Raw genomic sequence first — 20,357 nt, forward strand, 5'->3', positions numbered from 1 at the left:
GCCGAGAAGGACAGATCTATAGGTAATGTAGAAAGTGTGGAGATGCTGGGTTTTGGTCAGAAAAGATGAGTTTCCATTCTGGTTTTGCCACTAATCGGCTGCATGATGGGAACAAAGCACATCTCCCCTCTGGCTTTCTTTTTCCTCATCTGTAAGGTAAGGGCCCTACATTCCTTGAGGGTCCTTGGAGTTCTAACAACCTGACACCCAGGGTTTATCTCCAGGCAAACCTGTTTAAGACAGTTCTTGGCTTCAGCCCTTTGGAGAGACAGACAGCTTTGATGAGAACCTACTAGGAACCAGGCCCTGGCCATACTACAGAAGTAAGTCTGGAACCCTTCCCTCAAAATGCTCCTGGAGGACTGGGGAGCTGGGCAGATGCCTCCCCAGATGTTCTGGGGTGCAGCCTGGAAGTGCATAAGTAAAGCTGGCCATGGGAGCTGGTGGAGCCCAGAGGAGGGGCCTTCCATGTTGGCCTGGGACGGGGCTGTAGCCAAACGATTCTCTGGAGTTTTAGATTCATAGGAAAATCTAAGTGTTACAAGATCAAAGACAAGGAATTAGTTTTTAATTAATACTATTTATTGTTTGCACTGTGTGTAGTTCCATAGTCATTTCTTTTTTCTTTTTTTTTTTTTTAGTCATTTCTTGTAAGTGTCCCATGAGGTAGGCTGAGGAATTACTAGCATTTTGATCTCAAAAGCCCAAACGCATCCCAGAGCAGCCATCACAGGTAGAAGGAAGAATTCAAACTTCTGTTCTGGTTATTCATTGCTAAGTGCTGGATGCCATGAAGCTGCCTGTGTGTATGGGGGTGGGGGATCGTTTTTTTAATTTTTTTTATTTTTTAACATCTTTATTGGAGTATAATTGCTTTACAATGGTGTGTTAGTTTCTGCTTTATGACAAAGTGAATCAGCTATACATATACATATATCCCTATATCTCTTCCCTCTTGTGTCTCCCTCCCTCCCACATTCCCTATCCCACCCCTCTAGGGGGTCACAAAGCACCGAGCTGATCTCCCTGTGCTATGCGGGTGCTTCCCACTAGCTATCGGTTTTACATTTGGTAGTGTATATACGTACATGCCTTGTATTGGATTCCTGTTTTCAAAAATTGGTGCATAAGTAGAATGTGTTTCCCACTCTGAGATGGGAGATGATAGCAACTAAAGGGAGATTGGAAAGATTATAATCTCAGTAAGAATTAAAATACCAATAAAGCTATTTTTAGAGTATTAAGCGCATCTTTTATCTTCAAGTGATCCTTTGTTCTTAACTTTCATCCAATCTTTACCAGCTGCTAGGATGACACTGTGCCCAGCTGCTATAAAATTTTCATTATATTCCTGCTCCTGTGATAGGTACAACTGCATAACGATTGCGCTGTATATATCATGCTTGTTCATTCTGTTAGTATCAGGAACACTCGTAGGCATTTCCCTAACTTAGTGTGGCTTTGTGCAAGTTTCATTCCATGAACAAAAGAGGGTGCGGTGCTTTCTGGGAGTGTTGGGAGGATAAGTGTGGAGGGGTATAGGGTCAGCTGTGAGTCCAGGGGTTTGTGGGGCACAACTGCACCTGTAGCTGCTCTGGGTCCTCCAGGCTTCCAGGAGACCCATCAAGACCTGCAGTTTGCACAGCACACAGTACATGGAAGACAGGAAAGGAAAGCATTTTACATCTGAAGCGCTTTGCGCTTCTCTGAAAAAAATGTAATTCAGTGGAGGTTGTGGTGCCATAGGGTCATGTCTGGAACGCTCCTGATCATGGCCAGGTCAGGAGAGGTGAAAGGCAGGCCGGTTCTGGTCCTCTTTCTTTGGGAGGCACGCAGGCGCTTTCTGTTCTCTGCTTTCCGAGAGAGAGTAGGTTACTGAGGGAGGCTGGGAGCTCGTGGTGGGTGCCTGAGAAGGTGGAACCCCGGATCCTTGTGCCTGTGATGCCATTGCACACGTGTTCTGGACGGAGTGTGTCTCTTCCCTGCCCTCTCGTGCTTCTCTGTCCTGGGTATATGTCTGCAGTCCCTGTGCGCGGTGCACAGTGAGGCCAAACAAACCGAAACGTCAGAGTTCAGAGCCGAGAAAGGTTTATTTATCACAGGGCCGTGTCAGGAGAATGGCTGGCTCATGCTCCAAAGACCCCGTGGGTTTCAGGGAAGAAGGTTTTATAGGCAAAACCTGGGGGGCGGGATTCAGGGTGTGTAACCCTCCTTTGATTGGTTGGTGGTGAGGTCACAGGGCGGTGCTCCGGGGATCTGTGCTCAGCCTGAAATCACCATCCTCCACCGGGATGGGGGCCTTAGTTCCTGCAGAAGAGCTCAGGGATATGTATCAGATATCTGTGCCCATCCCTCAGGAGGAACTGGGACCCTCCCACATCCTGCCCTACTGTTTCTTTCTGCATTTCCTCACTCCCCTAATTAGTGACTGTTTGAATCTGCCCTTTGGAACTCAGGGAAGGTCTTGGAGGCAGAAACCTTTTTCCTACAAACAAGAAATAGAAAGCACAGAAAGGCTTGTGTACTTGGGAGGGCCCCACAGGGTCCTGCTGGGTTTCACTCTCTGCCCAGTTCTCTCTGTGCTTCAGTCCTGTCTTTCCCCTTCTCACCAAGGCTCTTTACCCCATTCAAACTCCCATTCCTTACAGCCTGGTTGATCTCAGGCGGATGTCAGCAGAAGACCTTCAGTGAAATACCGTTAAGCTGCTAATAACAATTAGAGTAATACCCTCCTCCCTCCAGGGATGTTTGCAGTTTAATTTGTATATTCAAATAAAAACATAGTTTCTAGTAGAATGTCCTCCACTGCCTCTGAAATTATACCAAGTGTCCTGTTCTTACACCAGCAGGCCTCCAACTTTGAGTAAGGAAGCTGGTCTATTCGTTTATATTTTTTATACATGAATGCTATTTCATGTGCTCTCTTGCTTCCTGGGGCATGCCATTTGTATAACAAAGTACCACAGACCCGGTGGCTTAAACAATAGAAATTTATAGCTTCACAGCCCTGGAGGCTGGAAGTCTGAGATCAAGGTGTGGGCAGGGCTGGTTCCTCCTGAGGCCTCTCTCCTTGGCGTGTAGAGGACCGCCTTCTCCCTGTGTCCTCACATGGTCGTCCCTCTGTGCATGTCTGTGTCCTGATCTCCTCTTCCTATAAGGACACCACTCATATTGGATTAGGGCCAACTCATATGACCTTATTTTACCTTAATTACCTCTGTAAAGACCTTGTCTCTAAATACAGTCACGTTCTGAGGTATTGGGTTTAGGACTGCAACACCTGAGTTTGAGAGGGGACACAATGCAACCTGTAACATAGGGTCAGTGACCAGAGTTGACCTCATAGGCCTGGGTCCAAGGAGGTGTAGGGAATACAGTGGGGCAAGGAAGCATCAGCAAGTATGACTGGAGGAAAGAATTTGTAGAGAAGGCACAGAGTGATGGGTAATACATGGAATGCCTGATAAACATAATTAAGCCGCCCACCCAGATCATGGTGATTTAGTGTCTATTCCATTCTGAGCTCCACTTCAGGAATTACTGTGCTGCTTACTTATGTCAGTGGATCCTTGTGTCATACGTATGAGGGCCTCACTTTTAAATTTTCCCCTGAGAGCTACCATACAGGCCAGCAGCAAGTCAAATTTGAAATTCATTAACTAAAACACAATTCCATTTTGAGCAACAAAAGAACTTGTTCCCCTCCTGGGAATCCTGATTTCTGGGGAACTGTGAAGACAGAAACAGGGTCTGCAAGCTTGTTTCCGTGTTTTGTAGAACCTAACAGAATGCATGCGACTCCCTGAGATACAAGAGAACTGAAATTTCACTTTGCTTTCGGTTGGGATGATATCAGTTCTGTGTGTCCACGTTGGTTACCGTAGCCGATCAGGAGGTCTGATTGGCAATTGTATTAAGTCTTAGAAGAAAAAGAGAAAATGAATTATTGATACGTGCTGCTTGCTGGGCTGTCTTGCAAAGCATGGGGACTGTTGGACAGAAGATTAGTGAACGAGGTAGTCACAGGTGAGATGACCTGGGACCACTGAGTCACAAGCCTCTCCTGGGGCCTCAGCAGCCGACTTGTTGCAAAATCTCCTTTCTCGGAGTTTATTCATGAAAAACAACTTACATGAAATTTGGAATCAAAAGCTCCATCTCAATAGATCTCTACTGCAATTATGAGCAAGTGCCAATAAAGAGAAAGACACAATTCTCCATATTTTTCAGTCTAATATTATTTATATTCTTTTGGCTGATGTTACTTAAACCAAAACAATACCATTATTATTTTCCTTTGCCGAGGAAAATGAACTAAGTTGTGTAAAGTCGATGTTCTTTCCTGTAAGTCAGTTTCATGTGTGTGCTATTGCTACGACTGAGTTTGTTTTGGCTTCTAGGAAGATTTGGCAAATTCTGGACTTCTTTGTTTCTGCCTTTCTGTTTAATGCCATTTAAATGTTAACTTTTTTTTTAAAGAAAGGAGGGTACATATGGTTTCCCTAGACCTTTCAGGTGTGTCCCTGACTCAGGTAGGGGAAACCTAACGTGAATGACTGCTGTTTTACATGTTCCATGCAGTACTTTATTTGCATGTATGAGACAAATGCTATAAAAGTTCCCACAGGACATTTGGTCCTACCCAAAACTTCCATAAAACCTCTGGTCCATAAGATATTCCATCTCTGCCAAAAGGTCCTTGATATTTGCAAGACCATTTTGTCCGGTCCAAAACTTACATAAGATATTTGGTCCATAGCAGAAGGTCTTTGTAGCAACATGGATGGATCTAGAGATGATCATACTAAGTGAGGTAAGCCAGGCAGAGAAAGACAAATATCGTATTATATTGCTTATATGTGGAATCCAAGAAAAAGATACAAATGAACTTTTTACAAAAGAGAAATAGACTCACAGACATAGAAAACAAATTCGTGCTTACCAAAGGGGAAAGCAGGGGGAGAGATAAATTAAGAGTTTGGGATTAACACATACACACCACTATATATAAAATAGATCATCAACAACGACCTACCGTATAGCACAGGGAACTGTATTCAGTATCTTGTAAAAACCTGCAGTGGAAAAGAATCTGAAAAAGTATATATACTAATATAAAATAATACTGAATCACTTTGCTGTACACCAGAAACTAACAGCATTGTAAGTCAACTATATGTAATAAAAAAAGAAGAGAGGTCCTTGATATTTGGTCTTGTCCAAAGCCATTTGGCATGGACTCTTTGGATAGGACCGAATTTCAAGGACCTCTGGGTGTGGACCAAATGTCTTATGGAAGTTTTAGACAAGACCAATATCTGCTAACCTAAACGTTTAGTCTTTTATGTTGGGAAGAAGGAAACCAACATTCATCCATTGCTTATATGTTTTATATGTTTGGGGGGCGGGGTTTACACAGTAGACTGATGAGCTGGTGGTATTTTTTTTTTTAAAGGAGAGAAAACTCAGGTTCAAAACAGTTAAGTAACTTGACTAAAGTCATCAAGCTAGTGATGGGGAAGCCAGGATTTGAATCCTCGTCTGTTGGACACTTCCTTCCAACTCTGCCTCTTTACCTTCCTGATCCCGTGGGGATGGAGGGGCATTTTGCGTGTGGCTGGGAGAATTTCTGGTACCTGGAAAAGGGAAGGCTTATACAGGCCTGGAGTGCCTGGCCCACTTTGTGTCTGGTAAACGCTGAATCAATTTGGGTAAGTGTTTGTTTATGTGGACTTATGTTGTGTTTTGCTCAAGCCATTGAGGACAAAATGAGTATCTGTGGCCTTCAAAGTATAAAATCTTGAGGTGTAAGGAGAAGAAGAGCACTGATCCCAGGAGCTCCCTGAGGGCAAGGAGGGAGGTTCCAGCACGCAGTGGACCGGGTACCAGATCTCGACCGTGGGTAGGACCTCAGAGGTCATCAGGCCCACACGGGGGCAGACTGATGGCCCAACAGCCAGCTCCGGCCCAGGAAGGTGCTCTGCTTGGCTCAAGGCACATCAGATGTTTGTGTGATAGAGCAGACATTTAACAAGTGAGAGGTTCTTACAAATACTCCAATTGCTGGTTTGTTGTGAGAACGGGGTGAGCCCCAGGCAGCAGCCGTCTGCCAGGGCCGAGCTGCTCCTTGAGAAGGGCACTGGCTCCCCAGCTGACCACCTCCTCCCTTGGCGTGACTTACCCGGGGTCCTGCAGCCATGTGGCTTTGTCATGCTCTCTGTTTGCAAGTGGATAAATTTCACCCTAGAAAATGGCTACCTTCTTCAAGATCAGACAAGCTGGAGGCATCAGAGGAGGGAGGGACCCTGGCCATGCTCTCCAGTCCTGTCCTTCAGTTGGGGTGGACAATCAGTTTCTAGAACTTTGAGCACAGAGTCCTTACCTTCTGAAGACGTGAGCTTGTGTTCTGGTTCATCCCTGTGCCCGTGGGCAATACTCAGAGCCTCCTTATTAGCGGGCGGGAAAACGCGGAGAGGGTGCTGCTGTCTCTCTCGTTATGAGAAGGAAATGAGAGAGATGAGAACCTGCAGAGCTCCACACAAACAGCAGAACAAAAGCCTGCTGCTCTTGTGGCCTGGGGAGTTGTGCATCTCAGCGGCAGTCCTGCCCCAGCACGGCGCTTGGTCTCCAGCAAGATGGCCTGTGAATTTCCTCACCGTTAGAGAGTGACTCTAGGGGGCTGTGTGTTTCCAGAAGTATTTCCTTCTCAGATCTGATAAGTCCCAACAGAAAGCTCATGCTTGCATTTATTTATTCAAAAATACTTTTTTGAATAAATATTTGCAGGCATTGGGCTACATCCTGGATATACAGTGACAAACCATCAGGTCCCTCCAATCAAGGGGCAGTGACCCTATAGAGAGTGATGTGCCCAGAGGTTGGTCAGGTGGGGTCGTGGTCTGCAGGGTAGGCAGGTGGAGGCCCCTCACCTAGATCCCAGTGCTATTAATGCTTTGTGTTTAAATGACAGAGGAAGAAGAATCCTGGGGCAGCTTTCTAGGGAAAAGACCAGAGCCTGTTTCAGATAGCGCAGTTGTGAGATTGAGTAAAGGATATGGTTTTCCGCTCAAGTCTGCATCCCCTGTAGCCATCCTTCAAGGCAAGGTTCTGATTATGTAGCCGGAAATCCTTCTTGCTGCTTATCTGTTCCAAGGCTGAGATCCTGCCAGCTGGATCTCACTTCTCCTTCTATTTCTGTCGGGCACTGGGGTGCGTCCAGGACAGAGGGTGCCTTTCGAATGGATGCAGAAAAGGATGATGTCAGACATCTGCCCGTGGCCCTGCGAGCTCTCTGGGAAGCCCTAGGCCCGTGGAAATGCATAGCAATGGAAAATTAAGATTCCGTGTGGCTCTGCGCATTTCCCCTCATGGCAGAAATGATTTTACCTGGGAATATGGAAGACTCATAGGCTGAAAACCCACTGTTTAGAAAACTCATGAAATCCTGGATCGCATCCAATAAAACACATCTTCTCAAAAGCACAGCAGGAATGGCAACAAAATAAGAGAAATTAGTCCATAGAGGTGGATGTATGAAACCAGAGAGGAAAGTCAGTCTTTCAGGGGAGGCTGTCTTAGGGTGTCCACTGATGCCCGGGGCCTGGACCCTTGGTACTCGAGGCCAGGCTGGGCCACGTCACAAGTCCAGGGCCCCATGTAGGGAGAGTCAGATCAGGGTACCTCTCATAAAAGCAGATTCCCCGGAAGAGCCTGTCCTGCGAGAGGGCAGTGTAGACACACCCCCTGGACGGCCTCAGCACTGGGCGGAGCTGGAGGCTTCCCTCTCAGCAGTTGCACCTGCCCTGCTGTGGATGTGGAGCCCCTAGTCATGCTTCCCTAAGTGCTCTGGGTAATCCATGTGGAATATTTTTATTTAAAGTGGTCCCAGGCTGGCAGGGCCCACAGGTATCTGACAAAGAACACTCTCCAGCCACAGAGAATCCCCACAAATAAGGTTCCAAGGAATGAGATGTCAAAATAACAATTACACACAAGAAGAAAGAGCATCAGAAACAAGAGTCAGCCGAGACAAATGCAGTCAGATCAGACCCAGATGTTGGGATACAAATGAGAATATTTTTTTATGCACAGAGAAATAAATGCGGGAATCAAGTGGATGGGTAAACCACATCAGTATATACCAAGTACTTGCCAGCTTTGGAAAGGAATCACGTAGAGCCTGTATAAAGGAATGCTACAGTAATTGGAACTAATCTTCAAGGGGAGGATTTGACAGGATGATAGGTGCAGGTTGTGAGATAATTTAGTGAATCTGGGGGTAGATTTGAAGAAGTTGCCCAGAATGAAACACAGGTGCACGGATGGAACATAGGAAGGAAATGTTTTGGTACATGGAGGATAGAGAAAGAAGGTCTAACATACATCCAATTAGAATTTTGAAAGAAGTAGCAGAGAATGTGGAGAAGATGAAGAGATAGTGCCGGAGACTTTCTAGTTGAAAGACCCCTATTTCCTGATTCAGGAATCCCAGTGAATCTAAAGAAAGATATATGTATGTGTGTGTGTATATATATCACACACACACATATATTAAGTCTATATAAAATATTTATGTATATATACACATATATATGTATATATATATATATATATATATATATATATATATATATGTATGTATATGTATAAAACCACACCTAGTGAGACTGCAGAACACCAGAGAGAAAGGAAACATTTTAAGAGGGACCACAGAGCAAAGACTTTACCTGCAAATAACAGTAACTAGGCTGACCCATGACATCTCGTCAAGAACAGAAAATTTCCGCCAGGATTTTCCTGGCGGTCCAGTGGTTAAGAGTCCGTGCTCCCACTGCAGGGGCCATGGGTTCAATCCCTGGTCAGGGAATTAAGATCCTGCAAACCACATGGCGTGGCCAAGAAAAAAGGAATAAAAAACCCAAAGCTGTAGAAGAACATCTTTAAAGAACAAAGAGAAAATAAGCATTAATTCAATTTATGTACCTGGCAAAACTATCTTTCAGTAATGAGCCTGAAAAAAATATTTTTCAACAAAAATAGAGTGCATACTACCAAAAAACCTTTACTAAAAGAAGTTCCAGATGCAATCTAAAGGTTGAAATCCAGGAAGCAAAACAGGATCCCAGAAGCAGAGGCACAGAGTTAAGAAAGAAGGGATCAAAACCCAGCCTTCACTAACTTGCAGATCAGTAGTTCTCACCTGGGGTCCACATTGTCCCTACGGGGGAGCTTTGGCCACATGTGGAGGCGTTTGTGGTTGTCATAACTGGGGTGGGCAGATGTTACCGACATCTGGTGGGCGGAGGCCAGACAGGCTGCTGGAATCCTACAGGGTACAGAGCAGCCCAACAACCAATATCAAGGGTGCTGGGGCTGAGATCCCCGACTGCTGATTACAAAAGTGGGGGTCTCCAGGGTGGTGACAGCCGAGCTGGTGGTGGAGCTCATGTTCCCGTGCCTTGCAGGGGTTGGTGTGTCCTGCACTGAATTTTGAGCTGTGAAATTTGTCCTTAGACAGGAGATGCCATTAAATACAACTTTTAAATGTTCTTGGAAAAAAATGATCGCTGGGGAGCTGGTGCAGCTTTAGGCCAAATTCTGAAATAGGTGAACATTTTCAAAGGCTCCTTCTGTCGTCCAGGGCTACAGGTCACAGGTGGCACCAAGCTCCAGTAGGCCATGGCCAACTGTTCTGCCCTTCCTGGAAGAAAATTCAGACCACTTCTAAGTGATATGCCCCCTGCTCCTGAAGCAGCTCAGAAATAAATACTAACATACACCGTACCAGACAGGTTGGCCCTTCTGTATCATGTCCTTGCTTTTGTCAAAGGTTGACATGCTACACTCATTTATATCTACCTCCCTGGTCCAACTTTACAAACAATTTCTTACTTACATTTTACTTTTAAAGTTCATACATTTTTTGAAAAAGTATCTCAATATTTTTGTTTCAGAAGGCTTGAAACAAAATATGAAATTAGTTTCAAGCAAGCCATGACTCATATTTATTCATTCCTGTTAAGGTGTCAGGAGCCGTAGCTCTGTCCCCGGTCACGCTCTCTCATTGTTGACAGTTATGTTCTGGGGACACAGGGCCCTTGGCCAATGGACGGCTGTCACCGTGGCAGCTTTCTCCCCTGGGGCCGCAGTGCAGGGAGTCCCCAGCTGGCCAGGATGCTGGCGGTCCCTTCCCACGTGGAGCAGGGCCCCCCTGAGCACCTTCGCCTCAATAGGCTGGTAGTTCAGCCATGTCACACTTGGCAGAAATGTCAGAGAGTGTGGGGTAGGAAAAGAAAGAATTCTGACAAGGCTGCTGCCTTTCCCTGGGCCTGTGAGGAACAGGGGACGCGGGTGGCCTGAGGGATAAACTGTGCTGTGATGTCAACCCCTCAGCTCAGGTCACCTCCTGCAGCAGAGTCCCCTGTGGCCTCCTGTGCCCTCCAGGGAGTCAAAGAGATAAGCTCATCTTGCTCCAGGGTGACAGCACGCAGCGGCCGACACAATTGAGTGGTCAGCTCTCAGGGGTGCATCTGAGCTCAGAGATGGATCCCTTTCTTGTGAGTGAGCCCCGCAGTCTCTTAAACCCCATTAACTGTGGAAAGGGACCTCATTAACTGGAGAAACCGCTGGGCTGGCCTGTTGTAATGTCAGGATGCTTTGGAAGAGGCTCAGCTTCAAGGGGAAGTGCAGGGGCCAAAGGTGTGAGCCGAGGATGCCTGTGCCCCGGTCTCCCGCCCTGGTCCAGCACTTGCTGGGTGATTGGCAGCCGAGGCAGGCTGATGGGAGCCAGGCTCCGACCTCAGATGTGTCCAGGTGGCCACGTCCTAGTTGGTAATGGTGAGCCTTGTTCCTGGAGCTGGTTCAGCTCTCCTCTTGTTAGCACGATTTTGTGTGCCTGACACACAGTGAGACCAAACAAACTGAAACGTCGGAGTTTGGAGCAGAGAAAGGTTTACTGCAGGTCCATGCAAGGAGACTGGTGGCTCATGCCGTAAAAAGCCCCGAGCTCCCCGAAGGGTTTAAGCAAACATTTTTAAAAGCCAAGTGAGGGAGTGGGGTGGGTTGTAGGGTATGTGATCAGCTCGTGCACAATTCTCGGATTAGCTGCTGGTGAGGGAACAGGGCAGGGTCACAGGGGTTCACATGATCAGTCCTTAGGCTCCAGGAGGCCTGGGGCTCTGGGCTTATGGTCATCAAGCAGTTAACATCTTCCATTTGGTGAGGGTTTTAGCATCTGCAAAACAACTCAGGAAATGTGCATCAGATACTGTTATCTGGGTACTTCAGAGAGGCGCCAGAGGCAGAGACATGGGGAGTGGTCTGTCCTGGGGAGTCCCCACTGGGTCCTGCTCAGTTACACTCTGGTCACCTTCACTGCTCCCTGCTTAGCGTTTAAACGTTATTACTGCCATCTCAAATGAAGAATGACAAAAGGGAGCAGCATGGTTTTGTTTTCTTCGTGTGCGAATGTGTGTGTGTGTCTATATTAGGAAGAGATATGCACATGGGTTTCAATGCATTGAGTGTTTTCCCCGTTTGCTGCAGTCCCCACCACTCCCTATTATGCACCTAGTTCGCTGCCTCGTGTTCTTACATGACTGAATCCCTGAAAGAATCTGAATCTGTGATCCCTGAGAGAACCAATCCCCACGTCACACCTCACACCCATCTTTTAAAAGCCTACTCTTGGAAGACAGTTACTTTTAGTCATTTATATGTTAAAGGAAAACCATTTCCTTTTCATTGCTTCTTTCTGCTAAGGATGACTTATCCTTAATCTTTTATACTGATTCTAAAACAAAGGGTTTAGAGCTTCCCATGTTTTAAGAGGAGTTTGGCTTTAACAAAACTGCCCCCAGGGCCTCCCCACCCCCACTTCAGCCCCAGTGTGTAGGTGGTCACGCCCAGTTGGCATCACATCCATCCTATTAAGGTCTTAATTTAGAAATCTGTGAATAGGCAAAGTATCTATTAGGGCTACTCCATCAAAATCTCACCATTGGACTTCCCTGGTGGCACAGTGGTTGAGAGTCCGCCTGCCAATGCAGGGGACGTGGGTTCGAGCCCTGGTCCGGGAAGATCCCACATGCCACAGAGCAACTGAGCCCGAGTGCCACAAGTGCTGAGCCTGCGCTCTAGAGCCCGCAAGCCACAACTACTGAGCCCTCGTGCCTCAGCTACTGAAGATCACCCGCCTGGAGCCCGTGCTCTGCAACGGGAGAAGCCACCACAATGAGAAGCCTGCGCACCGCAACGAAGAGTGGCCCCCGCTCGCCGCAACTAGAGAAAGCCCGCGCGCAGCAACGAAGACCCAACACAGCCAAAAATCAATCAATAAATTAATTAATTAAAAAAAAAAATCTCACCATCACCCATACTCCCAAGTGGGAGGAGAGACTGGGCCCAGGGTCCAGGGTAGCACTCCAAGCCTATCTGTCTGTGGCCCTGGAGTTACTCCGAGCCTTGCTGGCCCTTCCTCCTCCTCTCTGCACGGCTCTGTTTGCAGCAGGCCAGGGCTGGGCGCCAGGGGCGGGTCCACCGTGGGCACACACTTGCCTCCACCACAGAAATGGTGGTGCAGGTGCTGTCTTAGCTCAGGCTGCCAGAGCAAAATGTACGAGACTGGGTGCCTGAAACAACACAAATTTACTTCTCGTTCTGGAGGCTTGAAGTCCAAGATCAAGGTGTCTGCAGGGTCTGGTTCTGCTGAGGACCCGCCTCCTGGCTTGTACACGGCCGCCTTCTCACCATGTCCTCACTTGGTGGGGAGAGGGCCCTCCTCCTCTCCTTACAAGGACACTAATCCCACCCGCCGAAGGCCTCACCCTTGTGACCTTGGCCTCATCTAACCCATATGACCTCCCAAAGGCTCCACCTCCAGAGCCCATTGCATTGGGGGTGAGGGCTTCACCATATGAATTTAGGGGGGGCATTCAGTTTGTAACAGGAGGCCAGCAGGTTTTTGCTGCATGTGATCGGACTGTGTGATCTGTTAGGTCAGCACCCTTCCAGGACATTCCCCAGGTCTTCAGCCCAGAAGAAGCACCCTTCTTCATTTTCATCTGTTTGCCACCAAGTGAAATACACCATGTAAACACTGCCTGCACCTTTCCCCTCATAAGTGAGTTCCTGCATGACCCATATTTATCTGAGGGAATTTTATTCACAAGAGGATCTGAAAGACATTAGTGGGTCCTGCCTCAAGCTAAACTATAAAAGTCAGTCTTTGGTGCCTGAGAAGAAAGCAGTGCCTTGTCGGGTTGTCAGACTGTTGTTCTGTTCATCTGCTGTGTGTGTGTGTGTGTGTGTGTGTGTGTGTGTGTGTGTGGTGGAGTCGTGTTCTTCCTGAGACTGGAAGCTGACAGCTCCTGGGACAGTTCTTAATTAAGTCCCTTTGTGTGCAAATCCGTTCTCTGACAGCCAGTGGAAAGACAAAAAGAACAAAACAAAACCAGAATCTTCTCTGAAGGCGCAGAAAGCAGCAGCTTGCTGTAGCTCCGTGGCCATTGGCTTGTGCTGGAGGCTGGAAGGTGGCCGTGGATCGGGTTCATGTCACTTCGGGGCTGCTATTCCCATGGGAGGGAAGATGGGGGGTGGGGACGGAGGGGCTGGAGCCCTCCCTGCTGGCCCTGATGGACAACGGGAGCTCAGACAGCGGGCGGAGCCTGGGAGACATGGGCTGCTGGGTGGGCGCCTCTGTGTCTGGGCAGGGCCCTGCTGCTTCCCAGGGTGGAGACAGAGCCTTGCTCTAGTTTAAGATATTTCAGGTTGAGGAGACTTGAGTAGGGTTGGGAAAGGATTTAGTCTGAGGTGACTGTTGAAAAGAAAGCTGGGACCTGCATAGCACCTGCCAGGCTTCTTGCAGGGAGTCAGGGGAGGGTGGTCAGAGCAGGCAGGGTGGCCCAGGACATACTCATGAAGATGGTACGTGAGCAGAGCCCAGTGGCCTGACCAGACCCTGCGTTCCGGCCGCTGCCTTGCCTTGCTGTGTGGGTTTCTTGACAATTCACCCGACCCCTGGGTGTGTGTGCACCCCATAAAAAAGCAGAGTTGAAAAGCATTGCTCCTGCGTTTTCTTCCAGCTCCAAAATATCACAGCTCTGGGTTATCAGACGCTAATGAGACCTGTGGGCTAAGTAGAAGGGGATTCCCCTTAAGTGCAACGCACGCACCAGTGTGACTCTGGGCACTTTTGGGAAGACACTAAGCAGCTGGAAGGACACTTTCGCCATCTGGTGACAAAAATGTGACAGTGGCTTTGGGAGGATGCTTGTCATCAGGGCCGAGCCAAGGGCTGCTTTCAGCAAAGGGCGATTTTAGCTCCTGCCTCTTGTTTCTTCTTTTTCTTTTTTTTTTCCTTTCTTTGTTTTTATTAGTTTCAGATATTTGATTTCATCACATTAAATTTTTGTTAAAATAAAATGAACATTATCCTGTTAAAATGTAACGTCAGAAAAATAAAGAGAGGTTATTAAAGAAGTTACCATCCTTTTTGGGGAGAGAAGATATGCTTAAACAGAGTAATTCTCTTTTTTTTGGTTTAAGAAGATTATCTGATGGCAAAACTTTAACTTAGATTGTTGTTTTGGAGGTAAAGAAAAAAATGAAATGATAAAACGATATAGTATCCAAACTCTAAAACACTTACTTTAGATTTTTATTTTGAGAACTATTGAAAAATTACTCCTGGAAAAAAATGTTAAAATTCGTATTTATCTCTGTACATGGCAACTTGTTTCTTAATTGGAAGTTTTCAGAATAATTATACAAGAGGGTCATAATGTGTAAAAAAAACTCAAATGCACAAACACTGAGATCTTGTTCTTTAGTTGTAGAACAATTCTTTTAGTTCTGCTGATGGTGGGAAACGTTATGCTTTCCAGTTTAGATTTCTAAGCCTCTTTGGGGTAGGTTCTCAGCCCCAGGAGGGAACCGTGGAGCCGGCGAGGCCCCTCCTTGTCTCAATGGTGCCCCTCTCCACCTGCTCTATCCTCCCCAGCTGACTTATCCACATTCCAGTCTGATCCCTTTCCTCTCCCTCCCACTCAAAGAGACAGCTTTGCCTTTCAAAGCCGTAATATGCACACAGCTCAGCTGCCATCTGCCATTGCCTGCTTTTCTGTTAGTTTCTCTTTTTATGTGTCAGCTCCCCAGCCAGGCTGGGCACAGAGGTGAGCGACTTGGGTGTGTCTTTGTATCTCTCTTCGAGAATACAGGATTCTGTTCGGTTGTGAGCCTATGGGATTGGTCAGTGGAGGGTGGAGGGCTTGGTGGTGGGGCTGAGAAGCCTGCTCTTCTATCGCTGCCCTGGAACCACGTGTGCCTAATCCCCAGCCTGCAGGGTGGGTGTGTCCACATCGTATATCTTCCACTTTTGGATTTGAAGTTTGTCCACTGGGTAAGTAAGAGAGTATGAGCCCTCAGCTACTCCTTATAAATGTTAGCGATATATAGGAAGCACTGACACACAGAGCAGAATAGTTAGGAAAGATGTAATAGGCAGAGGGTGGTGCGACACCTGCTCCCCACGTGCAGGACTGGATTGCTCCAGAATCTCGAGGTTTTGCTTCCTGATCTCAGGCTGTGCCCTTAGGGACCCTGTTTCTAGCCATGCCCTTTATGCACTTGTCGGATCCCTTCTGTAAAGCCTCTGCTTTCGTGTTTATATCATCCTAGCATCTGTGTCTTCTCTTACATTTGTGGATTAAATGTGTAATCCACATCCTGATCCCTCATAATGGAAAGATTTCTCTTTCTTCCTTTGCCTCGTGTGTGGGTATCTAATCCTCCAGCAGCTCCTTACCGGTGGTGAGCAGCCCTTCCTGAAGCAAAGCTGTAGATTTCATTTTTTATGTTTCTCCTCATGTGCTGTGCAAGTTAATTTCAGCTCTTGTGTCTTTCAGTGGTTTCTTCCTTGACTCAGTCAATATTTATTGAGCCTGTGCAGCGTTTTGCACCAGCTCAGTTGCTATAATCATCCTGAATGTGACAGAGACATGACACGCCCTGGCCCTTGAGTTGCACTGAATCTAGTTGGCAGCTGACTGCAGGCTGGGAGCCGGGCTCTCAGTGACAGGACACAGTGCTCTTGGCCAACACGCCCGGAGGAATTCAAGGGGTCCAGGGTTTATGCAGATTCGAAGGAAGGGGGGAGGATCGAGGAACTGGGAAAGAGGAGGGAGAGGGAAGCCCGGATTTCAGGGTTTCTCTTTGTTTTCATGTTAATCTTAGTTTGTGTCCTTGTAGAATCCAACATTATGGGGGTTAGAAACATAAACGGAACCTCTCTGGTGATGGACAAAATAGAGAAATGGAGAGAAGACTTTATTTTAGGTGGAATGGGTTTAACTGGGAAAGGTCTGGGCTGACACCTCTTAGCTCATAAATTAATCGCATCTATGAAAACATTACAATTCCTTGGGAAGCTGTGCTGGGATTTTCATGCCTCTCATTTGTCTGTTCCTGAGGAGGCATCTGCATTCAGACTGGAATTAGTGGGGTTTCATGGCACCCACGCCAGCAGCCACAGGATGAAGTTCCAGATTGGAAATATAACGGTGGTTGCTCGTCAGAGAGCAGGATTCAGGTGACACGAGGCATCTTTGAGTTCTCACCCAGGCCACTGGCCTTTTCTGGCAGCACAGGACAGAAAGATGTGTTGAAGCTGGATTTAAGAAAAGTATGTTGGCCTTCCCAAGTAGGTGGGCATTCTGCTGGGTGGTGGAAGGTGCAGCTGTGTAGGCAGGATAGAGCAGGAGGAAGTGTCTGGAAATTAGTTTATTTTTTTGTGCATGAATTTTCATAGCAGCTTTATGGGTAACAGCCCCAAACTAGAAACAACCCAAATGTCCATAAACAAGTAAATGGATAAACAAACTGTAACGTGTCTATACAATGGAATATTGTCAAAAAGGAATGACAGGATACAGCACAGACACAACTCAAAATAACTATGCTGAGTGAAAGAAATCAGACAAGAAAGAGTACATGTATGAAATAAGTTTCTGCCTTCCAGAGTGGAAAGACATTTGGGACACAGACAAGAGTGGGATTCAAATTCAACCTGCCTTCTGCTGTATTTCAGAGCCTGGTCCTTCTCATGGTTATGAAATGACACAAGGCAAAGCTCCTTATAGATAGATATCTAACTGCACCCGAGTCCATAAATGTGAAATATATGAGATAAAATACAACTGTTAACAAACAACTCGTATAGAAGCTCCTCCCAAACCACCGCTTACTTCATGTAGATCCTTTACGTATGAGGCCCTGAATGTAAGCAGGATCCATTAGGAAGGCCTCATTCTACACCTGAGAACTGTTTCCCATGTACATTATATTGCTTGTTCCTACTTAGTTGTTTAGAAGCAGGCTCAGTATGTGTTTTACAGTCCTTACTGCCCATGTACATGTGATACAGACATGTATATCATTACTGAGCATTCTGAGGGTCTAACTAGTTATGCAAATACTTTAGCTACCATCAAGTTAAGATCTTTCTTTCACCTCTGCTGTGCACTTTGTATTCACGGCTGCTCCGTGGAAAACATGCTCAGACGTGTCTGTTCTTCATGGTTTTGCTTCAGGTTAGATCCACTTTGCAGCACTGTCGTTCATAAGCCACAGTCACTGGGGTGAGTCCGAAAGCAGAGGGGGCCAGTGAGAGCCCTCAGCATCCGTACCTGGATCCGAGGCTGGTCCAGGCGCTGGCCCTTCGCCAGTCTTCCTAACCCCTCCCCCTCCGTCCCCCAGCCATCACCCATGTTCCCACCTTCCTGGAACTAGCACAAGTGGGTCTCATCAGTCTGGGCTCAGGACTGGGATGAATGAATGAATAGCACAGAGCTCCTCTTTACTCTCCCTCCCAATTCTGCAAGACTGTGCTCTTTTTCTCCAGCACAACGGTTGACTACTCCAGCCCATAGTGGGTACCTTGAGAATGGCTCCTCTTCTTCAAATGCCTGGTGTTCCACTAGGTGCTTCATCTAAGCTCTGTACAAAACTTGATTTGTAACTGGAAGATTGCAGAGGATGGCATTTCTGTCATTAGGCGTGTTATACAAGGTGTAGGTGGCTATTGCTAGCAGGCGGGATTGCAGAAACACACCTTAGAAGCTCATGTTCCTGCTCGCAGATCCAGCAATGCACTGGGCATTCTTACCTTCGGTTTGCACAGAAGGACAAAGAACATGGGTTGACAGGAGGCCTTCTGGTGCTTGAGCTGGTATCTGAGGGCTGTTCGGCTTGGGTGGCGCTCAGACCTGGTGCCTGGAAGCAGAGCAGCATGTGGAATCCAATCAGGGCCTGGGCAGGCCGACCTCCCACCAGGGCCCCAGACGCCGGCGCCGGCTGCCCCATCTGCTACCATGGGGTGTGGGGTGGATCCCAGCCACACGAGTGGGCTGGGGCAGGCAGAGCAGGGCCGGGAGCTGAGGCCGGGGAGGGACACACACACACTCGTGACCCCGACTCTAAGCCTCAGCTCTGATTTTTGAGAAGTAAACAAATCCCCACATAGTTGAAGCAGGATTTCCCAATGTGTAGTGATAGTAAAACCCACAGTTCAATTTTTGATCACGTTGCAGACCTTTCAGAAATTAGCAGTCCCGGCTGCTTGTGTGGTTTGAGCATGGCTCTGTGGTGGGAGAGGGCCATGTTTCAGGCCCAGAGCAGGAAGGAGGGTTTAGTTGGCAGGCCTGCCCAGGAAGCGGGCAGGAGGGGCTCCTCGGGGCCTGTGATGATGCCTTTCTGATTTGAAGTTGCACCTTTGTTGTGCTCCTGAAGCCCTGTCCTGGGGACAGGACAGAAGGGCCCTTCTTGCCTTTCAAATTCCAAACCGAAGTGGGGCTTTTTCCTGCTTCCTGCAGAGCAGGGAGGGGGTGGGAAGGGCCTTGGACTCGAGCCGGAGCCCTGTCTCTGATGAAGGGTCTGCCCACAGCCTTCCAGAACAGGAAGGGCCGTGCCCCTTTCTTGCGGACTGACCTCAGTCATCCCCGGCCCTCTTGCTCCTTCCTGACTATCCAGCCCTCCAGATGCGACTGTCCTCACCTCACCCGGGGCAGGGGCTGCCTCCCCACCGTCTGACCCAGCGGGCGAGTGCCCTCCAGACTGTGTGTCCCGCCCTGGAGGGGGTAGTGAGGAGTCTTACAGTGTTCCAGAAGCAGGGCGTGGTCAGCTCGTGGACATTCTTCTGATTGGCTGCTGGTGAGGTCATCGGGAGTCGGCATCATCAACCTCCTGGTTCCAGTTGGTCTGGGGTCTCCGTGCTGGTGGGCAGCTTGCAGCTAACTTCTCCCACCCGGTGGGGATGTCAGTATCTGCAAAACAGCTCAAAGGACACGGCTCAGAATATTGTCTATAAGCCTTGAGGAGGAACTAAAATAAAGGTCCTTGACTTTGTTTAACGGCTAAAGTATTATTTTGTCTTGCTTGACTGTTTTCCTTTCTTGCTGCATTTTCTCACTTCTCTGATTAAATTTACTCTTTGGCTAAAGTTTTTCTACAGACAAAAGACAGGCTGAGGACATGGGTGAGGGTCTATTCTGGGAAGGACCCATAGGGTCCTGCTCGGTTACATCCTGTGCAACTGTGGGTCTCTGCTTTTAAAATTCCGAATCCTTTTCTTATCCTGCTTGCTGAGTAAACCCACCCTGGACACAAGGATGCTACAGGCTGAAAAGAGAACTGGTAGGAGACAAGGACAGGAGGAGAGCGGGGGCAGAGAGACGCTTGTTAGGGTAGCGAGAGAACCTTCTCGTGCCAGCACTGCCTCTCAAAAACGTGCCTTTACATTGTTGTAAGATTGATTTTAACTTCTAAGGCTACAATGCAGACCAGGTCAAGATTTTGTCCCGGGCCACTCTAAAGTTTTTTTTTTTCAGTGTTTTCTTTCTTTTGTTACTTTCTAAGCGTGAACACACACACACACACACACACACACACACACACCCCTAAGTCGTGACTCCCAGCCAGACAGTGGTCTAGTGCCTTTAAGTACAAATTGAGCGTTTGCTTCATGCAGTAACCAGGCCGCTTGGTGGAGATTGTGGTTGGGGTTTTTGCACGGTATAGACCAAGGGGGCATCGAGAGTGCTGTTTGTGTAGTGATGGTCATGCCACTCGTGTTGTACGCAAAAGTCGAGTGGGGCCTCCCTGCCCAGAAAACTGTTTGGCACCCCCCGTCCCATCCTCACTGTCCTTTAAAGCACGTATTTCCACATCACAGCTTCTGATTGCTGGGTCCACATGTGCTGTTTCTGCTTTGTCATGGGTCAACCCAGATGAAAAACCACTCTGTGGGTGGTTTCCAGGAAGAAAGAAATCATCGCCATCACGACCTGCCTGAGTTACTACAGGAG

The 20,357-nt window shown here is 47.7% G+C and overlaps 1 protein-coding gene across 3 annotated transcripts in view; it reads left to right on the top strand.

Moving 5' to 3' along the window:
* The window catches only part of VWC2 (von Willebrand factor C domain containing 2), a 129,241-nt gene that overhangs the window by 11,897 nt on the left and 96,987 nt on the right, over window positions 1-20,357 (top strand). The gene's annotated exons all lie outside the window — the stretch shown is intronic.

Source organism: Balaenoptera physalus (genome assembly GCF_965194825.1).
Source record: "Balaenoptera physalus genome assembly, chromosome: 8".
In the NCBI taxonomy this organism is placed as follows: domain Eukaryota; kingdom Metazoa; phylum Chordata; class Mammalia; order Artiodactyla; family Balaenopteridae; genus Balaenoptera; species Balaenoptera physalus.